We start from the raw sequence: 14,277 nt of genomic DNA on the forward strand, positions 1-14,277 counted from the left end.
TAATAATTAGAAAATAAGATAGGAATGTATACCCTTTTTAAAAAAAATCATTCTAAAAAGAATTGCTCCATACGAGACTCGAACCCGTAACCTCTCCTTCCCCGACATCCCCCTCAAACTGTTCCTCCAATGCTGTCTTTCTGTTTTAATAAACTATTAATAAATATATAACCCGTAATTGATTTTATGCTCAACTTCATCTTCTTCATTCAATAATTGGTTAACCCAATCCCTTAAATGAAATGTCCGCGACTAATCCTCCCGGACGGAGTCTTCAACAGTTGGTTCCATTGCGATGATCGACTCCAAGTAAAATCCTTAATTTGAACTAATGCACAGCGGAAGACTTAATTCGTACCTGAGAATAACATGCTTTAAAAAGTCAACATAAAGTTGGTGAGATATATAGGTTTGATGCTAGCAGCGTTATAACTATGGACCACAAGATTTCATATATAAAAACATAATACACTCGCAAGTGTATGAAAAGCATTCCAAGCAGTGGGCACCCGGTAACTAGCCTTAACAAGAGTGTGTACCCCTGAGTTATAATAATATGTGCACCGAATCAAGTGCGTTTCGTTAACCTCGAAGTACTAAACACCCGTTCTTCTAGTTTAGTAGTGACTAGAACAACATCTGGGTGGGGGTGTAAAACCCGATAGATCTATCTTTAGGATTCGCGCCTACCAGTTCATAAACCAATAGTTAAAGTTACCAAGCTAGGGGATTTTTGATTCAAACCCATGTAGAACGTAATTTTAGTCACTTGTGTCCATAACGTAAATCATTTATAAAAACAGCGCATGTATTCTCAGCCCAAAAATATTTAAAGTTTAAAAGGGGACTATATACTCACCTAATGTATTTTGTAGTAAAATACATATAACACCACTGATAACTTATAAGGTTGGCCTCGGATTCACGAACCTATATTAATTGTATATTTGTTAAAACATTTAATGAAATCATAAACTTTCCTTTATTAGTATATATTATCAATATGTTTTTAGTTATATATAGGTTATACCAAATTCCATTAATTACTTATATTATATTGTAAATTATATTATATATATATATATATGTAATTAGAATGATTAATATCTATATATTTAATTATCTTAATATATATATATATATATATATATATATATATATATATATATATATATATATATATATATATGATTGATTAAAAAAAATCATAACTTGTTACATATACATATCTATATTATTAAGGTTAATATGTTTGTTATATAAATATATAAACTATTACTATAATATGTAAAATAATTAGGTTTAAGGTTCAAAATATTTATTTGTTCCAAAAATGATGGTTTTGATATTAATTAGTTACAAATAACTTAAAAAAAAATAATGTTAATAATAATAATGATTTTGTTAAAAAATACTTTTGCTTAATAATAATATTAGTAATAATAATAATAATAACATTAGTAATAAGTGGTAACTAATTCTTATTTTAGTGATGATAATAATAATAATGAGCATAATACATATAATATTGATGGTAACAATAATAGTAACAAGAATTTTCAAAAAGACTACCTCATATCAGCTGTTTTAAAAAAATGACACCAGACAGGCTCGAACCCGTGTCAACCCGCTTAACCACACACCACTTAAACCATTCTTCTAACTTGTCATATCTGATTAAAACCGCCCCCAAATTTACTTATCCCTTCTTTCTGTTACCCTAATTCCTTTCTTCCTCACAACCCAGAAATCGAACCAGGGATCAATCCCACTTATTAACAGGTTTTAACTAATTTTAGGGTTAATAAACAACCCAGGAACAAATGAAGATTGATTTGAGACAACAAACAAAATGAAAAAAAAAAAAAAAAAAAATAAAAAAAATTTGTAATAGCATCGTTGGTGTTCTTCACCCACTGGAAATCGATTTATTGGTTTTAGAAAGTTTTAGGATCAAATTATAATATGGAAAAGGTTTTAAATCGTTTATGTAAACTAAACGATTCATTAACTGATCCTATATCACATAAACGAATTCGAATTTTTCATAAAGAACACAACATATAGCTTTTAACATCGATACATTGACTCAGGAATTCATATTCGATATTAGAAACTGGGATTTATGATTTTGCTGAAAGTTTCACTGATCGATTCCTATCATCCTTGCATCTATAATTTTTGGAATTAATTACGAAATCCAATAATTGCCAATTTTGTTCAAGAACAGAGAGAATAGACAGGTTCCATGTAATTGCTTTCTGTATCCTCTTTTTAACAGATGAAATTGCAAAACGATAAATATAATAGCTGTAAAGTCGATTGTTGTATTATGTTAGTCATTGACAAAAGATCACGGGTTAATAGAACAAATAAAAAAAAAAAAAAAAAAAAAAAAAATAGAAACAGATAGGGATACGTAGCATATCTGTGTTCTTATATTAATATTTATAAATTATTAATAATTTTATTAATTTTAACTATATTAATATGTATAATCTTATAAATATAATTATTTTAATAAAACTACCAATATTATAAATAATAATAAAATTTATAATAATATATTAGTAATAATAATATTATTAATGATAATGATAATTATAACTATAAAATTTTTAATCATATTAACCATAATAATAATACTAAGTATAATAATACTAATTATAATTATTATGATATCAATATTATTAATGGTAATAATATCATACTACTACAATTTACGTAAGTCAAATTCGTATATGTAGATTATACATTTAAAATAATATTAATAACACTAGTATTTATATTAATATTGAAAGTAATAGTGACATTATTATAATAACTATATTTATAATAAAATCTTATTATTATTATTTTTTTTTATACAACATATTATTATTTAGACAATACATTTATATATATATATCTAATGGTTCGTGAATCGTCGGGAAAAAAAATCAAAGGTCAAATGATTACAAGACTTAGATTTCAAATTTTCTAGACTCAGAATTACAGATTTTGCTTATCGTGTCGGAAACATATAAAGATTAAGATTTAAATTTGATCGGAAATTTCCGGGTCGTTACAGTACCCACCCGTTAAATAAATTTCGTCCCCGAAATTTGATAGAGGTCGTCATGGTTAACAATAAAAATGTTTTCATGACGTATATGAGGTGATAATGAAGTTTTATCATTATTAAGAGATATAGATAAAACGATTCGATTAGACGAAAGATATGAATGAAGCTATCGCAAAAGAGTGAGATGAGTGATCGTATATTCGTTTAACCGATGACGTAATTATGATTGATTCCCGGAATTTATGGAATTAAAGAAAATCTTCTAAATAGAAAGGAAATATATTAGCACGAATCATTAGCAACTGTTGGAATTACGGAAGAACAGAAATATCAAGGAAATATTTCCATGATATGCTTAGAAATCAAATAGAATGAAAGAGTCGTGTAACATGGCACATGATGATGGTACTGTGAATCATCACATTCCATTAGAAACTCAACATGGATTACTGTAATATAATGACGTTGATCAAGTGTCATTATATTATACTAATTCATGCATCAGTTCCCAACACTACTTCAAAACATTCCTTGAAGTTTTCAGAATTTAGAAACTAACACAATTTCTTTTATGTTGTAACGCAGATATCACGGAGAGATACATGATCTCAGATGCTTATGGAATATTTTCAGAAATATCGAGGATATTTATAATGAAAGGCATGATGATATCTTAGATTTTCTATCATCGATGGATGATGAAGAAGATTTGTCGGTGAAGGTTTAGAATGAGGAGTAAGGTGTTTGCTAATGATTTTAGCAGGTACGGAATCATTTGGATCCTTTGAAGGCAGGTTCAGTCTTTGTGATTTATCCACAACCTCTTTCATACTTTGCTCAATCCGTTTTCCAGTTCTAACCCTTCCCTTTTTCTGCGCTTTTCCAACACACTATACTTTTTAGTAAACTTTTAACTTGTTAAAGTCGTTTACAGTTTTTGCTGCTTCATCAGCACTTCAAGAACTAGTTCGCAGTTCAGGGTGTTTTTCAGAAACTTCACATTCGAGGTATGATATTCTTAGGGATAGACGTTGTAGATATAACTGGAGAAGTGCTGCGAGATTTTCAAAATACTAATTGCGGATTCCGTCGAAGAGATAACGAGCTGCTGGTACATCTGCTGTTGTTGTCGCGGAATATAAAAGGTTTTCCGGTCACGACGGCGAAAAGATAACGTATTTATATCGAGGTGATAATAAGACTAGTTTTACTGAGAAGTTACAGTGGAGCTGTGACAAAATTAGCTTCTTGAAAAGGAATCGTACGGTTGTTTTTGTTAATGAATGATAAGGAATTCGACGCGGATAGGTTTTAACTATAACTTCGGTTTCGAAAGTTTTTCAGGTGCATAACTGTATGCATGAATCTTTCTTCCATAGACGAGGTGCGGCTGGTTCAACTTCTCGATCGAGGTGTTTTCAAGAATCATGGAAGATTTGAAAACGAATTGTAATTGTCGAGATACAGGTGAGGTTTAGGATCAAGTGGCAAACTTGAAGAATTATTTAGTTTCATATATTATAATCAACATTTTAATTCATTTTAATTGTCCAAAGTTAGCAGTTCAATAGTCCAATGGTTCATATACAGTTATATATATAATATTCAAATTAATACGTATCGTGACCCGTGTACCGGTCTCAGTATTGATCACAACTCAAACCATATATATATTTTGGAATCCACCTCAACCCTGTATAGCCAACTATAGAGTGTCTATGGTCGTTCCGAAATATATATATAGATGGATCGATATGATAAGTCGAAACCTTGCATACGTGTCCCGTTATTTATAGTGCGTAAAAGTAAATAACAGAAATTAAATGACGATAAATAAAATTGCGAGAATGTAAATTGCGATAAATTAAATGTTAATCAGTTAGCTGGGAGCAGTTAGCCGGAACAGTTAGCGTGTAATCCTAACCAAATTTTAATTAGTTAATTCGTCTGTTTCTAACACTTTTTATTTTGTCCATTGTTTTCTTCGTTATGCCACTTGTTGGATTCTGATAGATCAAAATCCAAATATGAAATTTGAATGAAAATGGTTATTCTGTGGTGAACGAATACCTTTATCGGTGATTGTAAGTAGGATAGTAAATGATCGTTGAATCAGATTCGGAGAATGTACAATGTAACTTATTAATGTGAAATCCAAATATTCCTCGGGTACTACCCACCCGTTAAATGTTTTCATCATTAACAGTTTGTACGAAATAATTTTTAATTACAATCTTTATGAAAATATACTTGCATATATATTTTCATCGGATGTAATCATGGATTTAATGAGTCAATAAGATATTATACTCATTTGATCTATCATTAATACTGAATTACATGATCTCTAAAACATTAGAGATTTCATAATCACCATGTCGAACGAGGATATATGAGGTAGAACGTTACGTAAAGCGAAGGTAATCGATGTAGAACGATATGTGTCACGAAGATCATATTCGAAGTACAGATGGTAATATTGAGGCGTGTGATGTTGATATTCGAGGTACAGATCATGATGTTGAGATTTACGACGTGATTGGGGTGTTAAGAGTATTGTCGGCGTTGATGACGATAATACGGATTATGCTGCTGGTGCTGCTGCTGGTGTTTGTAATCATCCGCACCAAATTCTCCGAAACCATTACTCGAGCACGTAGTTCGTTAACTTCTGATATTATGTCGGAATGATTGACGATTGAAACTAACGGTTAAGTAAGATTCGAAATATAGGATAATATATAATCGTAACGGGATACTCTAGAAATGAGAGGGTAAATGGTTTCTCGATCAGGTTCGCCGGTAAATGCTTCAGGTTTATCGTCAATAGGGCAATTCGGTGGATGGAATGGATATTCGACGTGAAATGATTTTCGGATATCGGATGGTATTCCAGCTATATAGAATATCTATATATATCACTAAAGATTTCATAGAATACAGAGGAACCTACGGCATTTGTCAGGCAAGTCTACAGATGCGCTAAAATATGAGTTATCAGATACGCTAAGATATGAATTTTGTCTATACACTATTGATGCACTAAATGCAGTAGGACGTGTCTAGACTTGAGAATGATAGGCAGACAATTCCCTAAGGATGATAAGCAGATGATTTCCGACTAGAAATGATAAGCAAAACTTTTGACAGGCAGACATGGTCAAAGTCCAGACTCACTAATGTATCCGAACAACTACCAGTTAGACACACTAATGGGAGACCTGGTTCGCTAAGACCAACGCTCTGATACCAACTGAAATGTCCGCGACTAATCCTCCCGGACGGAGTCTTCAACAGTTGGTTCCATTGCGATGATCGACTCCAAGTAAAATCCTTAATTTGAACTAATGCACAGCGGAAGACTTAATTCGTACCTGAGAATAACATGCTTTAAAAAGTCAACATAAAGTTGGTGAGATATATAGGTTTGATGCTAGCAGCGTTATAACTATGGACCACAAGATTTCATATATAAAAACATAATACACTCGCAAGTGTATGAAAAGCATTCCAAGCAGTGGGCACCCGGTAACTAGCCTTAACAAGAGTGTGTACCCCTGAGTTATAATAATATGTGCACCGAATCAAGTGCGTTTCGTTAACCTCGAAGTACTAAACACCCGTTCTTCTAGTTTAGTAGTGACTAGAACAACATCTGGGTGGGGGTGTAAAACCCGATAGATCTATCTTTAGGATTCGCGCCTACCAGTTCATAAACCAATAGTTAAAGTTACCAAGCTAGGGGATTTTTGATTCAAACCCATGTAGAACGTAATTTTAGTCACTTGTGTCCATAACGTAAATCATTTATAAAAACAGCGCATGTATTCTCAGCCCAAAAATATTTAAAGTTTAAAAGGGGACTATATACTCACCTAATGTATTTTGTAGTAAAATACATATAACACCACTGATAACTTATAAGGTTGGCCTCGGATTCACGAACCTATATTAATTGTATATTTGTTAAAACATTTAATGAAATCATAAACTTTCCTTTATTAGTATATATTATCAATATGTTTTTAGTTATATATAGGTTATACCAAATTCCATTAATTACTTATATTATATTGTAAATTATATTATATATATATATATGTAATTAGAATGATTAATATCTATATATTTAATTATCTTAATATATATATATATATATATATATATATATATATATATATATATATATATATATATATATATGATTGATTAAAAAAAATCATAACTTGTTACATATACATATCTATATTATTAAGGTTAATATGTTTGTTATATAAATATATAAACTATTACTATAATATGTAAAATAATTAGGTTTAAGGTTCAAAATATTTATTTGTTCCAAAAATGATGGTTTTGATATTAATTAGTTACAAATAACTTAAAAAAAAAATAATGTTAATAATAATAATGATTTTGTTAAAAAATACTTTTGCTTAATAATAATATTAGTAATAATAATAATAATAACATTAGTAATAAGTGGTAACTAATTCTTATTTTAGTGATGATAATAATAATAATGAGCATAATACATATAATATTGATGGTAACAATAATAGTAACAAGAATTTTCAAAAAGACTACCTCATATCAGCTGTTTTAAAAAAATGACACCAGACAGGCTCGAACCCGTGTCAACCCGCTTAACCACACACCACTTAAACCATTCTTCTAACTTGTCATATCTGATTAAAACCGCCCCCAAATTTACTTATCCCTTCTTTCTGTTACCCTAATTCCTTTCTTCCTCACAACCCAGAAATCGAACCAGGGATCAATCCCACTTATTAACAGGTTTTAACTAATTTTAGGGTTAATAAACAACCCAGGAACAAATGAAGATTGATTTGAGACAACAAACAAAATGAAAAAAAAAAAAAAAAAAAATAAAAAAAATTTGTAATAGCATCGTTGGTGTTCTTCACCCACTGGAAATCGATTTATTGGTTTTAGAAAGTTTTAGGATCAAATTATAATATGGAAAAGGTTTTAAATCGTTTATGTAAACTAAACGATTCATTAACTGATCCTATATCACATAAACGAATTCGAATTTTTCATAAAGAACACAACAGATAGCTTTTAACATCGATACATTGACTCAGGAATTCATATTCGATATTAGAAACTGGGATTTATGATTTTGCTGAAAGTTTCACTGATCGATTCCTATCATCCTTGCATCTATAATTTTTGGAATTAATTACGAAATCCAATAATTGCCAATTTTGTTCAAGAACAGAGAGAATAGACAGGTTCCATGTAATTGCTTTCTGTATCCTCTTTTTAACAGATGAAATTGCAAAACGATAAATATAATAGCTGTAAAGTCGATTGTTGTATTATGTTAGTCATTGACAAAAGATCACGGGTTAATAGAACAAATAAAAAAAAAAAAAAAAAAAAAAAAAATAGAAACAGATAGGGATACGTAGCATATCTGTGTTCTTATATTAATATTTATAAATTATTAATAATTTTATTAATTTTAACTATATTAATATGTATAATCTTATAAATATAATTATTTTAATAAAACTACCAATATTATAAATAATAATAAAATTTATAATAATATATTAGTAATAATAATATTATTAATGATAATGATAATTATAACTATAAAATTTTTAATCATATTAACCATAATAATAATACTAAGTATAATAATACTAATTATAATTATTATGATATCAATATTATTAATGGTAATAATATCATACTACTACAATTTACGTAAGTCAAATTCGTATATGTAGATTATACATTTAAAATAATATTAATAACACTAGTATTTATATTAATATTGAAAGTAATAGTGACATTATTATAATAACTATATTTATAATAAAATCTTATTATTATTATTTTTTTTTTATACAACATATTATTATTTAGACAATACATTTATATATATATATCTAATGGTTCGTGAATCGTCGGGAAAAAAAAATCAAAGGTCAAATGATTACAAGACTTAGATTTCAAATTTTCTAGACTCAGAATTACAGATTTTGCTTATCGTGTCGGAAACATATAAAGATTAAGATTTAAATTTGATCGGAAATTTCCGGGTCGTTACATTAAACCTTAAAAATAGTTACCAAATCACGTTTAGGATTTATCATCCAACACATAAATGATTATTAGTGATAAAAATAGATTTAAAAAAAAATATATGTATATATGCAGCAGTTGCTGTCGTTGCTGCTTGCAAGGGAAGAAGAAAAAAAATGTTTTCACTTTAGATATCGTTTTAGGTAATTGTTACAATATGAAAAAGATTGAAAAACTATTTTAGAAACTATCTAGATTACCAATTAAACTTTAATCAAAACAGAAAATTCGAATATGATTGTTGAACATTGTTTGACTTTTTTTTATCAAAAACTTTGACTTCGAAATTCTCACTCGATATCATGAATTGAGACTTGTAACTTTGCAGAAAGTTTGAGTGGAAGATTTCAAAATCATCTGTATTATTACTTTTTGAAATGTTTTTCGAATTCGAACTAATGCTTAACACAGTTCAAAATAGAGGTGTTCAAGTTGGGAAAAAAATTAAATGAATCAGTTTAATTTACAGGAATAGGAAAATTGTATATTTGATAATGATATTAGGAGATTGAGTTCCTTCTCAATAATCTGAGGCAATCGTTCATTATATAAAAAAATTGACATATTATTCTTCAATCCAAAAAAACGGGTACGGAAGGAATAAAAAAAAAGGTAATCTTGATTGTAAATGAATTTGTTCTTTGTGGAATTGATTGGTACGAATTTTGACAATCAAAAATAGTGTGAAAGTTACATTAAACAGATTTTGATCCCATTTGTACGTATGATAATATATTAATAATTAATAATTATAATTATAATAATAATTAAAATTCTAATAATATTAATAATAGAATTAGTATTAATAATATTAATGTTATCAAATAATACTATTAATAATATTATTAATGATAAATATAATAAATTATATTATTTTCTAATAAATATAACTATATTAATACTACTAATAATAATATTGATGAAAAAAAATAATAACAAATAATCATAATAACTTAAATTTATAATTTTACTACTAATTATAATAATAATGATATTGGTATAGATAAAAATAATATTAGTGATATTAATAGTAATTGAATATATTAAACTTTATATTTATATGTTATATGGTAATATTAGTGGTACTGATATTAATATTAATATCAATATTTATTTTTAATCATAATGGAAGTAATAATAATCATAATATTTATAATTCTTAATAATAGTTATACTAACAATAATTATAATACAAATACATAATGATAACAATTATAATAACTGATAATATTTAGATTACAATTATAATATAGACATAAAACTGATATTTATTTTGATTTTAGTATTAGTATTAATAATGAAAGTAATAACATGGTTATTATAACGGTTATATTCTTAACTTGTATTTACACTTTATATATACAATTTATTAATTATGTAATATTTAATAATTATATATATAGTAACTTACATTGAGTATTAAATTCTTTCATATATACATATTATAATAATTATCTATAAAAATCATACATATATATAAATTCATTTTAAGTACAACTTAATTATTTTATATCTTATTTTACATATTTAATTTTAAATGTTTAAATTATATTTTATAATATAAAATTATTATATATATTACATTTATGTATATATATATATATTTATTTACAAATAATTGTTAGTGAATCGTCGGAAATAGTCAAAGGGTAAATGCATTCATGTAAACTGTTCCCACATTTTGAGACTCAATTTTATAGATTTTGCTTATCGTGTCGAAACCATAATAGAATAGAGTTTAAATTTGGTCGGAAATTTCCGGGTCGTCACAGTACCTATCCGTTAAAGAAATTTCGTCCCGAAATTTGATTGAGGTCGTCATGGCTAACAATAATAATGTTTTCATGATGATTATGAGTTGATAACTAGAGTATTATTACCATAGAGTAATAAGGATAAAATAATTCGAGTATTCGAAGAGTACGAATGAAGTTATCACAAAAGAGTGAAATGAAGAAATAGAGATTCGTCTTAGCTTTTGACGTAGCCAGGGTTGAATTCCGGCATTCAAGGGATTAAAGAAAATCTTTGAAATCTAAAAGATTTGATTCTTCGACGAGTAAGGAAATTAAGATCTCTATAATTAAATACGGTGATCTGCTTCGATTATTCTGTCTGATATTTCCCTTATAAATTAAACTCTTCCGTTCCATTATTCTTACTATTTCTATACCTTCTTTCTCAGTTCATATATCAAAAAGATTATAATAATGCTTAATCCAGTTCTAATCCTTGTTCTTATTATGACTATCGTAATGATCGTTATTCTTTTCCAACTCCCACCGGAAGAATCTGTTTATTTCTACTATGCCCTAGGGATTATTGTATTTATAATCCTTCCGTGTCTTTATATTGCTATACGCACTAATATCCACGGTTTGTAATTTCGGTGTTGTTGTTGGGCTTTATATTTTCCCTTATATTTTGGAGCTCTTTGCCTTTTTATTATCTTCTCGATCTCTAGTAAAGCGAGTAACGGTCCAGAATTCGTAAGTATGGAACCTCGAATGAACTTAATATTCTAAACAAGAAAGAACGTAATCGCACGATTTGATTTGTCAAATTACCTGAATCACTGAGAATAGAAATATACTTTCTTGATATGTTAAGAAGTTAAGCAGAATGAAAGAGTTATGTAACATGGCACGTGATGACGTTATGGTCTGTGAATCATCACGTTTTATTAGAAACTCAGCATGATTTACTGTAATATAATCACGTTGATCAAGTGTCATTATATTATACTAACTCATGCTTCAGTTCCTAACACTACTTCAAGAACATTCATACTTTAAACCCGAAGGTTTCAAAATTTAGAAACTAAAACAGTTTCTTTTATGATGTAACACAGATAGCGCGAAGAGGTAAATAGTTTCAGATAAGAATAGTTATGAAAATATCTTCAGAAATATCGAGGATATTTATAATGAAAGATACGATGATATCTTAGAATTTTAGAATCATAGTGTGATGAAGAAATTCATTCTCAATGATTTAAAGCAATTTAGAAGTAAGGTATTCGCTAAAGATTTCATCAGAAACAGAGTCATCAGGATTCTTTGAAGGCTGATTTAGTCTTTGTGATTTGTTCATAGCCTCCTTCATGGTTTCGCATAATCCGCTTTTTGGTACTAAATTTTCTATTGAGCGTTTCCAACACTCAATTCTTTATCATCATACTTTCGACGGTTAAGGTCGTTTATGGTTGTCTACCGTTTCTGCTGTTTCATTCCGCTTTTTCAAACTTTGGGGTATTGATTCGTAGATTGAGTGCTTTTCAGAATTTCAAAATGGAAGACCATAATTCTAAGAGGTAAATGTTATATGTATACATATAACTGTTGATGTAAACATGCCGCGAGATTTCAAAATACTGATTGCTGATTCTCGATAATTGATATGGCAATTCTCGTTACAAGGTGCGGATGAGTTCATGATACTAATTCAATAGATAAATATAGTGATTTGTCGGAGAGATTTAAGCCAAGGAGTAACGAGGTTGCTGGTACGTCTGCTGGTAATATGGTGGAATATAAAAGGTTTTTCGGTAATGATGATGAAAGGCAAACTTATATATCGAGATTATAATAAGGCTTATTCAAATGAAAGTCGAAATTGATTTGCTGGAGCTATGACAAAATTGTCTAATTTGAAGAGGGATTGCATGATTATTTTTGATAATAACAACGCCAAAGGAGCTAGCATAGATACGTGTTAAACGTTTACTCAGGTTCCGAGTGTTTTCAGGTGCACAACTTATATGCATCAATCTTTTCTTCCGTAGATGAAGTGCGGTTGGTTCATCCTCTCGATTGAGGTGTTTTCAAGAATTATGAAAGGTTTGAAATCAGATTGTAATCGTCAAGATACAAATGAGGTTTAAGATGAAATCAAGTGGCAAACTTGAAAAATTGTTTAGTTTCATATGTTATAATCAATATTTTAATTCATTTTAATTGTCCAATGTTGGTAGTCCACGGTTAACAGTCCACAGTTAGTAATTCAATAATTCATATATAGTTTAATATATAATATTCGAATTAATTAATACGTGTCGTGACCCATTATATACATGTCTCAGACTCGATCACAACTCAAAGTATATATATTATTTTAGAATCAACCTCAACCCTGTATAGCTAACTCAAGCATTACTGCATATAGAGTGTCTATGGTTATTCCAAATAATATATATAGATGCGTCGATATGATATGTCAAAACCTTGTATACGTGTCCCGATATTTAAAGTGCGTAAAATAAATAACAGAAATTAAATGACGATGAATAAAATTGCGAGAATTAAAATTGCGATAATTAAATTGCGATAAATAAATGTAATAAGGAATTAACAGTAAGCTAGGAATAGTTAGCTAGGATTTTGTTAGCGTGGATTCTTAACAGAATTTCTCATAGTTAATTTGTTTGTTTCTAACAAATTTTATTATGTCAGATATTTTCTTCATTATGCCACTTGTTGGATTCTGGTAAGTCAAAATCCAAATATGAAATTGAATAAAAATGGTTATTTTGTGGTGAACGGATTCATATATCTTGTGGATGTAAGTAGGATAGTAAATGACTGTTGAATCAGATTCGAAGAATGTACAATGTAACTTATTAATATGAAATCTAAATATTCCTCGAGTATTACCTACCCGTTAAAATATTTTCACCATTAATAGTTTGTACGAAAGAATTTTTTAATTACAGTCTTTATTAAAATATACTTACATATATATTTTCTTCAGATGTAATCATAGATTTAATGAGTTAATATAATATTAATCTCATTTGATTTACCGTTAGTACTACAATACATAATCTCTAAAACATTAGAGATTACATAATCGCCATGAAGAACGAAGATAATTGATGTAGAACGATACGTAGAATGATGACTATACTCGAGGTACAGAATGAGGTGTTGAGGCATGGATTGTTGATGGTACTTGTGCTGTTTATTGATGGTACTGTTGGTGCCGATGATGTTGCTGAAGCTGGTAAGTTTTGCACCATATTCTCCAAATTAATTACTCGAGCGCGTAGCTCATTGACTTCTTCCATTATCCCGGGATGATTGGCGGTCAGAACG

The sequence above is a fragment of the Rutidosis leptorrhynchoides genome, chromosome 2, assembly GCF_046630445.1.
Source record: "Rutidosis leptorrhynchoides isolate AG116_Rl617_1_P2 chromosome 2, CSIRO_AGI_Rlap_v1, whole genome shotgun sequence".
NCBI classification, from domain to species: domain Eukaryota; kingdom Viridiplantae; phylum Streptophyta; class Magnoliopsida; order Asterales; family Asteraceae; genus Rutidosis; species Rutidosis leptorrhynchoides.